The sequence below is a fragment of the Ovis canadensis genome, chromosome 18 (assembly GCF_042477335.2).
Source record: "Ovis canadensis isolate MfBH-ARS-UI-01 breed Bighorn chromosome 18, ARS-UI_OviCan_v2, whole genome shotgun sequence".
NCBI lineage: Eukaryota > Metazoa > Chordata > Mammalia > Artiodactyla > Bovidae > Ovis > Ovis canadensis.
In genome coordinates, this window is record NC_091262.1 from 51239263 (window position 1) to 51255276 (window position 16014).

The following is a 16014-nucleotide window of genomic DNA, read 5'->3' on the forward strand; positions in this document are numbered from 1 at the left end:
TCCTATGACTTTCATTTCTCTTCAATTTAGTCATTTCACAGCAGATTCAAAATGGCAGTGTATCAACATATGGAACTGTTCAGCCTGCAAAATCTGTTTGTGTTCTTTTCACAACTTGACTTTCTCTATAACTCATCTGCCTCTGCAAGCTTCACACATTTCTCTATTGTACTTGGATCTCATGCATGCATGCATGCTAATTCACTTTAGTTGTGTCTGATTCTTTGTGACCCTGTGGACCATAGCCCACCAGACACCTCTGTTCGTGGGATTCTCCAGGAAAGAATACTGGAGTGGGTTGCCATGCCCTCCTCCAGGGGATCTTCCTGACCCAGGGATCGGACCATGTCTCTTATGTCTCCTTCAGTGATAGGCAGGTTCTTTACCTCTAGCTCCACCTGGAAATAGATAGTAAATAAGTCTACTTGCTGCTGAGGACCTGAAACCGTTTCTTTTATACTCTGTAAATACTTGGCCATTACACCAAAATTAATTAAGTTAATAGCTTCAAAGACTATGGCTAGGCTACCAACTAGGCCCTCAGAGGCTGAGCTCCCCAGATAGGAGTCACACAACACAATGAATATCATATTAAAAGCATTGAAGCCTAAATATGAATGCCTTTGTCATATTTGTGTTATAGCATGTTTAATATCAGGACCTAGACTTTAGCTACTTTAGAGGAAAGCCTTTAGACAAATTTCATTTTTATGTGGCATTTACTGGGGAGTTTTAGACAACAAAGCTATATGTCTTAGTGATTGGAGAATGAATGGAAGCTGGAAAGTGGACCTGACGACTATTATCTTATTATTTCTGGAGGCTTGACTAGGAAAGAAAGCTTGGGAACGAGGGGTAAGTAGTTGGAAATGCAGTATTAAAGGAAGAGTACTTTTGTGAGATGCAAGAAACTTGAGCATTTTTTATGTAAACTCAGTGAAAGAGAGGGATAATGATACAACACTATAAGTAGAAAACAACAACAACAAGAAACTAGAATTCCAGAAGACACTACTTTGTAACAACCAAAAGATTCCTTTCCTCTTAATCTTCCTCTGTGACCACCAAGTTATGATGCCTTAGATCTCTTCTACTCCTGCTTATTGCTTCTGGAACTATTTAATTTTGCTAAAGATGTTTGAAAAATGTCATAAATGTCTATGTGTGTGTGTATATATATATATATATATATATATGATAAGTACAGTTATAAATATTTTATAGATGAGGAAATAGAAGTTAATGCAACCTGCCCCAAATTATAAGATGGTCAGAAGCCAACTGGGTAGATATATACAGATTTATAACATTTTAGGTTTTAGCCATCAAATTAGACTCAATTTCAGAGTCTGTATATAGTGATAATACCAAGAAAATATCACTTGTGAGGTATTTCAGCATCAAGTTGGACATTCTCCATGTGTCATCCATCCATTCAAGAAACGCTTTTTGAGGACTTCCTCTGTCTAATTCTGAGCCAGGAGGTGTTTGACTATAAACCTGACTAGGATCCATCCACAACAAGTTGCTTTGACAGCAAATACAGAAACTTCATTTTACCACTGGATTGGAAGATATCTTAGAGCAAGAATCATTTCTTATTTGTATTTCTATATGTAATCCCTGGTGTATCATAAGCCCTGGGTAATTTTCATTTTGATGTATGATATGGCTCCTGTCTTCCTCTCCAACTTTATTTCTCACCAGTCTGCCTCTTAATCTCTAGCATTCAGCTCCATGGGTCTCCATTTTGCTTCTGGAACATGCCAAGCATTGCCCCAGTACCTCAGCAATCATTCTTTCTTTTGACTCCAGTATTCCTCCCCAGAAATTCTATTAGTTGGCTCAATCTTATGTATTACTTCTTAGCTCCAATATGAATCCTCAGAATGGTCTTTCCTGACCACACTATCTAAAAAGAGGCATCCTTTCACTCTTTATTACCTTGTTTATTTCCATATAAATTCTTTGCAAATGCAATCTGTGAGTCTCCTCTTCCTAGTACCAGTGCTTCTTCAGAGTCTGCCTGCCACTGTTTACTCTCCAGAGACTTAAGGTAGTTTGGTTTTAATCTTGTCTTAAGTTTATAATCATTATCTGCAGAAACGTTGATGTGCTGGGAACTTATAATTAACATGTTTTTATTTTTTTTAATTCTGAAAAGATTCTGCATCACTAGAAAAGTGCATTTTAGGTATTTTCTTAAAATTCATGTCGATGTATGACAAAACCACCACAATATTGTAAAGTTATTATCCTCCAATTAAAATAAATTACTTAATTAAAAAAAGACATTAGATGTTTATGTTTTTAATAATAGTTTTAAAATAAAAATGTAGAGATCTAGATCCTTCTAACAGGCTGACTCTAGGCTGCTGTTATTATATATATATATATATATATGTGCGCATATATATATGCACATATATGTATATATATATATATATGGCTAAGGAACTTATAGGCAGAGGCTTAAGCATGAGGAGTATCTGACTAATTGGTTAAAGGATTGCAAGTATTCTATAATAGCAACATGGGCCCCACATTTTCAGAGAATACTTGATTTTAACAGTTTTCTGGATCAAGAAATGTATCCTGTCTATAACTCATTTTTCTTTTTCCTAATTACATTTTTATATTCCAAACTTACAAAAATGATTATGGCACATTATGAGGTAATTGCTTTCCAACTTCATTTTAATTAACAATGCTATTTTTGGAGACAGTAGTGACATGCATAACTCACATAGTTTGATATTTATATTTTTGTTGCTCTCATTTTAACTCAAATGACTACTCTATTCCCTTCAAATTTGCAAAGATTAGAGCTTCCCTGGGCTCCAACTTAGTATGCTAAGCTTTATTTTAGAGTAAAATTTTGTAGTGGAGAACATTAGGGCTTTATAATGGCTAAGTCAGCAGACCTTTAACTCTAGTTATAATAAAGGGCATCTCAAGCGGAGAGATCACGCTCTTATAAAGATCTCCACAGTAATATCTCCAAGCTAAAGAGGAACAGGAGCCCCTGATTGGCACTTTGTTACTTGAATGGCCCCCCACTGATGAGGCAGAAAGGACATTAAGGATGATTTTAGCACAATCGAAAATCTCGCTGATGCCAAACTTAAAGCGGGGCAAGCCATAATGCCATTTCTCAAATATGCTCTGGAATCATGAAAGCTTTGCTTTCTAAGACACCCAGCACTTATTCTTCTTCCTACTGATTACTTGTAAAAGGCCCTCTTCATCTTTATGTCTCCTGTCCCACAGCTCAAGGCAAACTAGGGAGTCATCTTCATTTATATGCAGCACATTCTTTCTGCTGCTGGTGTCACAATATGAATGTGTTTTATTAAAAATTAAAAATATTGGTTTTACTTTCCATCAGGATGAAAAGTGAAGTCTCATTCTCAAGTTCCATCCTGCTTCCTCACTCCCATCCTTCTTGCACCAGACACTGCTATTAATGAGTAGGCCACATTCCCAGAGACCTTAAATGATGTCAGCTTTCCCTGAACTCTCAAGTCATAAGACACTAACAGAAGGCAAAGGACTTCTCAAAGGATAGGTAAGGAGGCATCATGCTCCACTGGGATTACACCTTTTTTCTTAATCTTGTGTCAGAATGATGCTGAGAAAAATGTATGTGGTTCGCACATGGTTCTTAAAAGTCAAAAAGGCTATTATACATTGAGGAAAGTTAAAGGCCCAGAGAATTACCCCACAGCACTCAACTCTCTTTGAAAAATAAAAATAACAAGGCATATCCTGGATGATGTTCCCATGGAAGTTTGTCTGCTACATCGCACGCTTTTGTAACGTTAACTTTTGGGCTCCTGTTGGTGTTTTTGGAAAGCAGAGATGCAGTGTATTTTGTTGGTTGCCAACACTGGTTCCACAGAGCAGCATGCTTTGCAATTTGAAGGTTAAATTCCTTTCAAAAAGACTTGTTGGAACTGCTCTTCTCACTCCTATTAACTAGTGGAACTGCCTGACCTTTATAAGTGCAAGTCAATATTCACACTGTCAGAGGAGTATCAGTGGGAGTAATCTTTTCAGTCCCAGAGAGAAACAGTTTGCCACAGGCAGATCATGACTAGAGAAGGGGAGTTGGAGAGCAGTGACATAAAACACTTTTAAGTGAATTCAAACAATGTCTTTGACACAGCTTGGAATTTTATTCAATTTTAGTTATAACAGTGCCTGGCGGTCCCTCTAAACTGCAAAGGTGTCATTTTGCAACACTAAAGACATAGAATGTGAAATGAAGCCTGTTAAATGAGCTCATCCCTTTTTATCTATACCTTTGAGAATGCAGGTGGCTCTTTCCCCCAAAATACACATCTCTGAAAATCATTCATAAATGAACATTATTATTTTTAATGAGCACCAATGATCCTTTTTCCCTCCATGCATGACCTAATACTGGGGCAACATTTTAATAAAGTTGGGAGGAGAATTCTTTCTTTTTTCCCGTTTGTACCCCAAATTGCCATCAGAGTTTAACCTCAAAGCAATTTTTTCAAGTAAGTCATTTTCCAGTGTGCTAGTCACAAAATAAAAGTAAGAAAGGGAGCACTATAATGTTGGTTTCTATTTCAGTTGGCTCTCTCTTCATTAATACATCATTATAATTACATGTGTGATCCAGTATGCTATCATAGGGCTTATCTTAATCAGAAGCATCTATCAATAGACTTGTTTTTTTAAAAAATGAGTGAAATATTCAGTTACTATTCCTATGAATAGATAGAACGTATTTTAGGGATGAAAAGAAATCTTTACTATTACTTGTGTGTTGTTATTAGTGGGATTAGTGCAGTAAATTTGAAACTATTTTATTTGTATAGTAAAGTGATGTGAAGTCACTCAGTCATGTCCGACTCTTTGCAACCCCATGGACTGTAGCCTACAAGGCTCCTCTGTCCATGGAATTTTCCAGGCAAGAGTATGGAGTGGGTTGCCATTTCTTTCTCCAGGGGATCTTCCCCAGCCAGGGAACGAACCCTGGTCACCCGCACTGCAGGCAGATGCTGTACTGTCTGAGCCACCAGGGAAGCCCATTTGTATAATAGAATTGAGGAAATAAGTTAATATATTATTATTATTGAGAATTAAGTTCCTCACTGTGGAAAAAAGGTGATATAATAAGAAATTAAAGGAAAAAGAAAACGTTCTTGTTCTTTATTTGAATTAGAGATCAGAAAAAGATATTTTAATATATTTGGATAATACATATAGGTACATATACATATATACACAATACTACATACATGCATGTAGTTTTATAATTACGGAGAAAATAGTTAAACACTGATAGGAATTAACTGACCAAAAAAAAAGATGTTAAAAGGATTCTCACTGGCCAAATTTAGGACATACTAAGTATGAAAATAAATAATAATAGAAATGGATTATGATACTGAATTAAGATCAATTCATTAGATAGTTATTTCTTAAAATAAATTTAGAGTGATGAATATCTTATTTATAAAAATAATAAGGCCAGATAAACTATTAAATATAGAAGAATTTATAGAGATAGCATTTCATCATTTCATAACCACCATAGCAATGACAAATTCAGGAAAAAGTCATCAATAAGTGATAAAAACACCATGTAAAATATCTTTGAAAAACAGGATATTTATGCAGGCTTAATGCCTCATTTTATAAATTACTTGCTAATTACAAAGGGAAAATGTACCTTTTTTCAACAGATATATCTGGTGAAAACCATTTTAATAACATGACTAAAAATCACCTATAATACAAATTGACATCATGTGCTTTTCAATTTGATGAACTTATCATGCAGTTAGTACTTCCACCTAAATTTCTTAACCTGAATCTAATCAGGAAACACATGAAGAAACAATAAGAAAACCCAAATTGGGGAATATGCTATACAGTAAAAGCAATCTAGAATAGAGTCTCTAAAAGTGTCAACACTCTGTTGTATTTAAAAAAGAAAATAATCTGTGGGAAGTTTATAGTTTAAAGGAAACTAAAGAATATAGGACACTTTCATGAAATGTGCAAGCCTTATTTGCATTCTGAATCTTAAAAAAAACATATTACTGGGATAATTGATGGTAGAATTTAATATAGGCTATTTATTAGATGATAGTATTGTATCAATGTTAAATGTCCTTTCTATGACAATTTTATTATGGTTATGTAAGAGAATGTCCCTATTCTTAGATGATTAATATTTCATGCTGAATTAATTAGAGATGAACTGTCATAATATTTGCAACTAATACTAAAATGGTTTGTTAAAGAATATGAGAGAGACAGATCCTGACAGGAGAGAATAGGACTAAAAGAGATAAAGAGAGAAAGTAAAATATTAACAACTGACATATATATATACACATATATATACATGTATACACATATACGTATATACATATACATATGTACATATATACATATATACATATATACATATACATATATACATATGTATATACATGTATATATATATGGAGAGGATTGGGCTCCAAAAATCACTGCAGATGGTGATTTCAGCCAGGAAATTAAAAGACGATTACTCCTTGGATAGAAAGTTATGAACAACCTAGATAGCATACTCAAAAGCAGAGACATTACTTTGCCAACAAAGGTCTGTCTAATCAAGGCTATGGTTTTTCCAGTGGTCATGTATGGATGTGAGAGTTGGACTGTGAAGAAAGCTGAGCACCGAAGAATTGATGCTTTTGAACTGTGGTGTTGGAGAAGACTCTTGAGAGTCCCTTGGACTGCAAGGAGATTCAACCAGTCCATTCTAAAGGAGATCAGTCCTGGGTGTTGTTTGGAAGGACTGATGCTAAAGCTGAAACTCCAATACTTTGGCCACCTCATGCGAAGAGTTGGCTCATTGGAAAAGACTCTGATGTTGGGAGGGATTGAGGGCAGGAGGAGAAGGGGAAGACAGAGGATGAGATTGTTGGATGGCATCACCGACTCAATGGACATAAGTTTGAGTGAACTCCAGGAGTTGGTGATGGACAGGGAGGCCTGGTGTGCTGCAGTTCATGGGGTCACAAAGAGTTGGAGACAACTGAGCGACTGAACTGAACTGAACTGAAACATCAAAAAGTTCTTGTAAACTTTCGATAAATTTAAAGCCTATATATATATCCCCAGAAAAAAATACTGTTCGTATATTACATTATATCTTCATATTACTTCTAATATGATGTCTAAAAATAAGTCCCTTCTCAAATATAGTAATGTATATAGACAATTCAAATCACCAGAGAAATTTAGAGCTGCAAGGGTTTCAAGAGAGAAAATTATAGAATCATAAATTCCCACTAACTGTATGTTAGCCTTTTGATCAAATTTTCTCTTGCCCATGTCTTAAAACTCTCTCTGTTTGTTTTTCTCTTCCAGTCTGCATTTAACATGCTAGAATTTCCCTTAACTTAAAAAATAAAAATAACCTCCTTTTCTATATCCAAAGGCTACCTCCAGATGCCATTTTGCCTACTCTCCTCCTTCACATGTAAACCACCAATTGCTCTCCTCACCTGAGACCCTTTCCATGCACACCACTCACCACTCTACTGACACAACTCTTGTCAAGGACAGCAATGACTCAGCTGTTGTTTGATCTGATGAATACCTGGCAGTCCTTTTTTTTTTTTTTCTTGCTCACTCCCTAGAGATCATTTAGCAAGGTTAATTTCTTTCTCCTTCAGAAGGGAAAAAATCAAAGAAAATAAGAAAAAGAAACTTCCTCTAGCTTCCACATTGTTTTCATCATTTTAGGTCTTTTATTATCAGTCTCCTTTGCAGGTTCTATAATGGCCCTGGTTCCTTAACTGTTTGTTTTGACAGATGTCTGTTCTAGAGGTGTTGTTACTTTCCTTTTTTTTTTTTCTCCTATAATATCTATTAGGTATTTCATCTGATCTTATTTTGTCAATAGCCATCTTTATGCTGGAGGCTACAGAATCTAAGCAGATCAAACATCTGTACTAATTCAAAGTTTTTATTTCCTGTTGAATTTAAGCTGTTTTCTTTTGGATGTTTTGCAGATATCTGAGATTGAACATATCCAGATTATGTAATTCCATCAAAGCACTATAGGGTAATGAATTTTTTTAATTAAAAATATTTATAAAATGCCTATTACACATCAGGTTCTTTCGCAGAGCTTATATTCATCAGACAACAAAAGATAAAGATTCTTGACCTGGCAGAGCTTACATTTAATTGTTCAGACCAGAAATCTTAATGACATCTTTAATGTAATCTTCTGCTTCACTGTCCCATCAAATCAGATATACTCTCAGTTCACCTTTAATCTGTTCATTTCTCTCTGAGAATAAAATGTTCATATTCTCCCTTGTCTATAATATTAAGTAATCATTAGGATCAGTTTTAATCTCATGCCAAGTTTAAACCCAGGCCGTGCGTGTGTCCTCAGTTGCTCAGTCGTGTCCAACTCTTTGCAAACCTATGGACTATAGTCCACCAGGTTCCTCTGTCCATGGGGTTTTCCAGGTAAGTAGACTGGAATGGCTTGCCATCTCCTACTCCAGGGAATCTTCCCAACCCAGGGATTGAACTTGTGTCTCTTGCGTCTCCTGCATTGGCATGCTGTTCTTTACCACTGAGCCACTTGGGGAGACCTAAACCCATCCAAGTTGATCAAATATAACTTCATATTAGTAACCATGCATCTAGAAACTAACCAGTTCAGTTCAGTTCAGTCACTCAGTCGTGTCTGACTTTTTGTGACCCCATGAATTGCAGCACGACAGGCCTCCCTGTCCATCACCATCTCCCGGAGTTCATTCAAATTCACGTCCATTGAGTCGGTGATGCCATCCAGCCATCTCGTCCTCTGTCGCCCCCTTTTCCTCCTGCCCCCAATCCTTCCCACCATCAAAGTCTTTTCCAATGAGTCAACTCTTCGCATGAGGTGGCCAAAGTACTGGAGTTTCAGCTTTAGCATCATTCCCTCCAAAGAAATCCCAGGGCTGATCTCCTTCAGAATGGATTGGTTCAATCTCCTTGCAGTCCAAGGGACTCTCAAGAGTCTTCTCCAGCACCACAGTTCAAAAGCATCAATTCTTCAGTGCTCAGCCTTCTTCACAGTCCAACTCTCACATCCATACATGACCACAGGAAAAACCATAGCCTTGACTAGACAGACCTTTGTTGGCAAAGTAATGTCTCTGCTTTTGAATATGCTATCTAGGTTGGTCATAACTTTTCTTCCAAGGAGTAAGCGTCTTTTAATTTCCTGGCTGCAATCACCATCTGCAGTGATTTTGGAGCCCAAAATATAGTCTGACACTGTTTCCACTGTTTCCCCATCTATTTCCCATGAAGTGATGGGACCAGATGCCATATCTTCATTTTCTGAGTGTTGAGCTTTAAGCCAACTTTTTCACTCTCCTCTTTCACTTTCATCAAGAGGCTTTTTAGTTCCTCTTCACTTTCTTCCATAAGGGTGGTGCCATCTGCATATCTGAGGTTATTGCTATTTCTCCCAGCAATCTTGATTCCAGCTTGTGCTTCTTCCAGCCCAGCATTTCTCATGATGTACTCTGCATGTAAGCTAAATAAGCAGGGTGACAATATACAGCCTTGACGTACTCCTTTTCCTATTTGGAACCAGTCTGTTGTTCCATGACCAGTTAGTCGGTAGCAGACAATTACCACTGCCACAGTCCCCATTCCCCTCTCTCCTGAAAGTCTGCCAAGTTCTGAACATTTTGTTTTGTTCTGTTTTTGTCTCTCATTGCCTGTGTAAGATCAGAAATTTGTTTTGTGAACAGACACTATGTCTCACATGCACAGCTCTCCCTTGATTACCAAGAGAAAAATTCTGTTTTTGTTCCTGATACTGAATGTTGATGTCTTTCCTCATTTCCACTTTCATTATCATCACTCTAAGTCATATATTAATCATATACACCTGAGTTATTGCAACAAATCTTCCATTGATCCACTTGTCACTGTCTTTTTCTCTGTAATTCATTCTTTAACCTCAAATAATTCATTCCATGAGGCCAGTATTATCTTGGTACCAAAACCAGACACATCATAAAAAAATTAAATTGCATTAAAGTTTTCTCTTAGGAAATCAGAGGCAGAAATCCTTGTCAAAATACTAGCACACTGAGTTTAACAACATATGAAAAGGGTTATACATCATTACCAAGTGGTATATATATCCATTGGTAATACACACTGGTTTAGTATATGAAAGTCCACCAAGGTAACCCATACTACTAGAATAAAGGGCAAAACAACATGGCCATCTCAACTGATGTAGAGAAAGCATCTGAAAAAATTCAGCATCCCCTCATGATAAGAATACTTGACAAACTAGAAATAGAGGGGAACTTCCTCAACTTTATAAGGACATCTATTAAACACTCACAGATAATACTCAGTGATATGAAAACGCAAATACATTTTCCCTCCAAGATCACGAAAAGTAAAAGATATTCACTCTTGCTACTTTTACTTAATATTGTATTGGATTTCTAGCCAGAGCAATTTGTCAAGAAGAAGAAATAAATGAGTATCGAAATTCGCAAGAAGTAAAAGTATCTCTATTTACGTTACCGACCAGGGTCCTTGAATTCCTTAATCAATAGAAATTGATAAGAGGCCAGATGAATTCAGGCAAAGCTTTACTGGGGTTCATGGTGCATCATGAGGGAGTGAAAACAAGTGACAGGTGTCCTTGCTCACTCCCGAGGGAGGCAACTGTTGTCTTAAATGGATTGAGCGTGGGGGAGCTCAGTGGGTTGGGTTGGAGGGGTGGTTTAGGTGGTCTGCCCACATCCTTGGTAGTGCTATGTGCAGGGGTCATGCATAGTGCCCTATTTTTGCTTCCTATACCTCAGAAGTGGCAATTTAATTTTAGTCTTTTTGTATCCTTTTGTTCATAAAGTGAAAATGAAGTCGCTCAGTCGTGTCCGACTCTCTGTGACCCCGTGGACTCTTTGTGACCCCGTGGACTCTTTGTGACCCCGTGGACTGTAGCCCACCAGGCTTCTCTGTCCATGGGATTCTCCAGGGAGGAATACTGGAGTGGCTTGCCATTTCTTCCCGACCCAGGGATTGAACCTGGGTCTCCTGCACTGCAGGCAGATGCTTTACCCTCTGAGCCACCAGGGAAGCCCCAACTGTGCATGTCTGCAGTTATCTTTAGTCTCTTAACAGTTTCTTTGTATTTTGTTGCTCAAGGAGACATTTGTCCAGGTGCAACCCTGCAGTGATGGGTGCAGGGTTCTAGCCTGTCTCACTTATGCAACATGAGTGACATGATTTGTATACTTAAAATTCAGAGTAATCCACAAAACAACTTTTAGAACTAATAGAGGAGTCCAGTAAGGTTCTAGGATATAAGATCAATATAAAAAATCCATGTATTTCTATATACTAGCAATAAACAATTTGGAAATTATATTAATAAATCAATTCTATTTATAATAGGATCCAAAATAATTAAAAACTCAGGGATATATTTAACAAAGAAATGTAAGACTTGTACACTTCAGACTAAAAATCATCATTGAAACAAAATAAAGAAGCCCTAATAAATAGAGGAAATATCTTATGTTTATAGATTGGGAGACTTAGTATTGTTGGGAGAGCAATACAACTCAGATTTGATCTACAGATTTACCACAATTCTTATTTTAAAAAATCCCAGTTTCAACTTTTTGCAGAAATTTCTGTATTGATCCTAATAGCCAACACCATCTCAAGAAGAACAAAGCTAAAGGACTTACACTTCCTGATTTCAAAACATTTTACAAAGTGTCAACTATCAAAACACTGTGGTACTGGTATAAGAATAGACATATATAGCAATGGAATATAATTGAGACTCCAGAAATAAACCCATACAATATAGCAAATGATTTTCAACAAGCATTCTAAAACCATTTAATGGGGAAAAGTAGTCTTTTCAACAAATAGTGCTGGAACAATGGAATGTCTTCTTGCCCAAGAATGAAGCTAGATCTCATATCTCACCTCATATAAAAACATAAATTCAGAATGGATAAAAAAACCTATACATAAGAGCTGCTGCTACTGCTGCTAAGTTGCTTCAGTCGTGTCCGACTCTGTGCGACCCCATAGACGGCAGCCCACCAGGCTCCCCCATCCCTGGGATTCTCCAGGCAAGAATACTGGAGTGGGTTGCCATTTTCTTCTCCAATGCATGAAAGTGACAAGTGAAAGTGAAGTCACTCACTCCTGTCCAACTCTTAGCAACCTCATGGACTGCAGCCTACCAGACTCCTCCGTCCATGGGGTTTTCCAGGCAAGAGTACTGGAGTAGGGTGCCATTGCCTTCTCCGATATGTAAGAGCTAAAACTATATAATTCTTAGACTGAAACAGAGAGGAATATTATTGTGATCTTGGATCATGCAATGATTTATTATATACAATAACAGAAGAATAAGTGACAAAAAGGGTGTAAGCTGGACCTCATCAAAATCAAAGAGTTTTATTCTTCAAAGTAAAGTCAAGAAAGTAAAAATACTTGAGACTGAAGTTGAGAATATAATATCATTTCAATAATAAAAAGAAAAATAACCCAATTTTAAAAATAGGTAAATACTTGAAATGATAATTCTTAAAGAAAATATAGAAATAATTAAAAGCACAAGAATGATGTCCAAAAGTCATCAGAGAAATGCAAACCAAAATCACAATGAGATACCATGTTGTGAGATAGCTCACAATGAGATAACCACCCCAAGAAGGTTTAAAACATTTTAAAGATATAAAATAACAAAGATGGCAAAGCTGTGGAGAAAAGATAACCTTCATTCATTGTTGATGGTAAGTTAAATAATGTAGCCATTTTGAGGCAATTTGTTCCTCAGATTGTTAAATCCATAGCTATTATACTTGCGTGCATGATTGTTAAGTTGCTTCAGTCCTGCACAACTCCTTGTAACCCTATGTATGGGCTATAGCCCACCAGGTTCCTGTGCCCATGGGATTTTCCAGGCAAGAATACTGGAGTGGGTTGCCATGCCCTGCTCCAGGGGATATTCCCACCCCAGGGATCAAACCTGCATCCCCTGTGGCTCCTACATTTCAGGCAGATTCTTTGCCACTGAACCAGAGCTATTATTCAGTTCAGTTCAGTTGCACAGTTGTGTCCAACTCTATGTGACCCCATGAATCACAGCACGCCAGGCCTCCCTGTCCATCATGAACTCCCGGAGTTACCCAAAATCATGTCCATCAAGTCAGTGATGCCATCCAGCCATCTCATCCTCTGTTGTCCCTTCTCCTCCTGCCCCCAATCCCTCCCCCTCCTGCCCCCAATCCCTCCCAGCATCAGGGTCTTTTCCGATGAGTCAACTCTTCATATGAGCTGGCCAAAGTATTGGGGTTTCAGCTTTAGCGTCAGTCCTTCGAATGAACACCCAGGACTGATCTCCTTTAGGATAGACTGGTTGGATCTCCATGCAGTCCAAGGGACTCTCAAGAGTCTTCTCCAACACCACAGATTAAAAGCATCAATTCTTTGGCGCTCAGCTTTCTTCACAGTCCAAGTCTCACATCCATACGTGACCACAGGAAAAACCATAGCCTTGACTAGATGGACCTTTGTTGACAAAGTAATGTCTCTGCTTTTGAATATGCTATCTAGGTTGGTCATAACTTTCCTTCCAAGGAGTAAGTGTCTTTTAATTTCCTGGCTGCAATCACCATCTGTAGTGATTTTGGAGCCCAGGAAAATAAAGTCTGACACTGTTTATTGTTTTCCCCTCTATTTCCCATGAAGTGATGAGACTAGATGCCAGGATCTTAGTGTTCTGAATGTTGAGCTTTAAGCCAACTTTTTTACTGTCTCTTTCACTTTCATCAAGAGGTTCTTTAGTTTCTCTTCACTTTCTGCCATAAGGGTGGTGTCATCTGCATATTTGAGGTTATTGATATTTCTCCCAGCAATCTTGATTCTAGCTTGTGTTTCTTCCAGTCCGGAGTTTCTCATTATGTACTCTGTGTAGAAGTTAAATAAGCAGGGTGACAATATACAGCCTTGACATACTCCTATCCCAATTTGGAACCAGTCTTTTGTTCCATGTCCAGTTCTAACTGTTGCTTCCTGACCTGCATACAGATTTCTCAGGAGGCAAGTTAGGTGGTCTAGTATGCCCATCTCTTTAAGAATTTTCCAGTTTGTTGTGATCAACACAGTCAAAGGCTTTGGCATAAGCAATAATCAGGAGTAGATGTTTTTCTGGAATTCTCTTGCTTTTTCTTTGATCCCATGGATGTTGACAATTTGATCTCTGGCTCATATTTTGTTACATCTAACATTGGGAATGAGAAGCAGACCAGAAGTGACATGCCTTCATAGATTTTTCATTATGGTAACTTATATGGTCTCTTAAGTACAGTAAACTTATGGTTTTCCAAAAGATACCATATAAGTTACTATACTTGAATGTAATTCCTTGTTTGATTTTGTGCCTCTCCCACTACACTGGAAAATCTATGAAGGTTGAAGCTCTGTCTCTTCTAGTCCCCTTTTCATTCCCAATGTTAGATGTAAAAAAATATACATTTGTTGAATGAATGTATCAATAAATGAGCTCACTCCAGTGTGAACAGTCTTTTTGATGATGGCTTCAATAATGGTTTCAATTAATGAAGCTAAAAAGCTGAACATTTTTCCTATAAAACATTACATTTCCTTAGGGAAGTTTTATCTGAATTTGTATTCTATATTTATGATGTTGCAAAACTGATACTTTGATAGTCTTAGGTACATTTCTAACTACTGAATATCTGAGTCTTAACAGGCATCCTTATTTTTCATTTAAACAATACTTTAAAATTTCAATATTTCATTTATTCTTAATATAGTGATATAAATACATTTTCATGGCATCATATTGTTTGAAGAGTAAATAAGAATTTGGATTTTCTTTTAAAAAATAACTATATTCTTCCCCTCTTAGATCAAAAGCTTATTTTGGTCAGACAGGTCAGGTTCCATAACCCTATGTCTGCTCAAAGTTAGTTATGCAGAGATTAAGATTCCATGGGCCTCCTACTGGTTTCTAGCACTAATGTGAGTGTGAATTGACCTTGAGTGTGAATTGACCTTGAGTGTGAATTGAACTTGCGACTTGCTTCTAGCCAACAGAATATGGCAACAGTAATGGGAAAGTCCTTCTCTTGTTGTAAATACTGGATGCTATTCTGTTTTAGCAGACTGGAATAAGAGTTTCTCCTATTAATTTTGAAGAAGTAATTTGCAATATTATGAGTGTACTAACTCACAAAGAACTGCCAGGGCCTCTAGTTGCTGAGAGTTGCTAACAGCCATCAAAGAAGCAGCAACTTCAGTTCTAAAACCATAAGAAATTAAAATTTGACAACTGCAGCCTGGCAAACAACTAGATTGCATTCTATGAGATGTTAAACAGATGTACCCAGTTTAACCATGCCTAGACTGCTGATTCATCAAAACTGAGACAATAAATGTACGTTGTTCTAAGCCTCTAAATTTGTAATAATTGTTAAGCAGCAGTATAATTATGTAATATTCCTATTGTCAAACTCTCCTCTAACCTTAACATTAAAAACTATTTTAACCATAATTTGAAAAGTGGATAGGCAAATTGCATTTCATTATAACTTACTAGGGCAATGTAGAAGGTCCAAAAATTGGATTGAGAATTAAGATCTGTGCAGAGGCATGACTAAAAAAAATTCCAATCTGAAAACAGTTAAGATTTGACTCAATTTAGCATACAGCAAAATTTAGCATACAGCAAAAGCGTGTTGGCAATAAGTGGAAAATGTATTCAAGTACAGTACGGGGAATAAGAGAACAGACATATTTTGATATCTAAGCAGACACCTTATGTTGCCAAGTTTGTAAAACCGTTGCAGGGGTTTGGCTTCCAGGCCAAACACTCAATTACCTCAGAGGAACTACACAAAGTCAAGGCTCTATACTAATGAAAGCCAGCAACCTAAGCAGGAACAG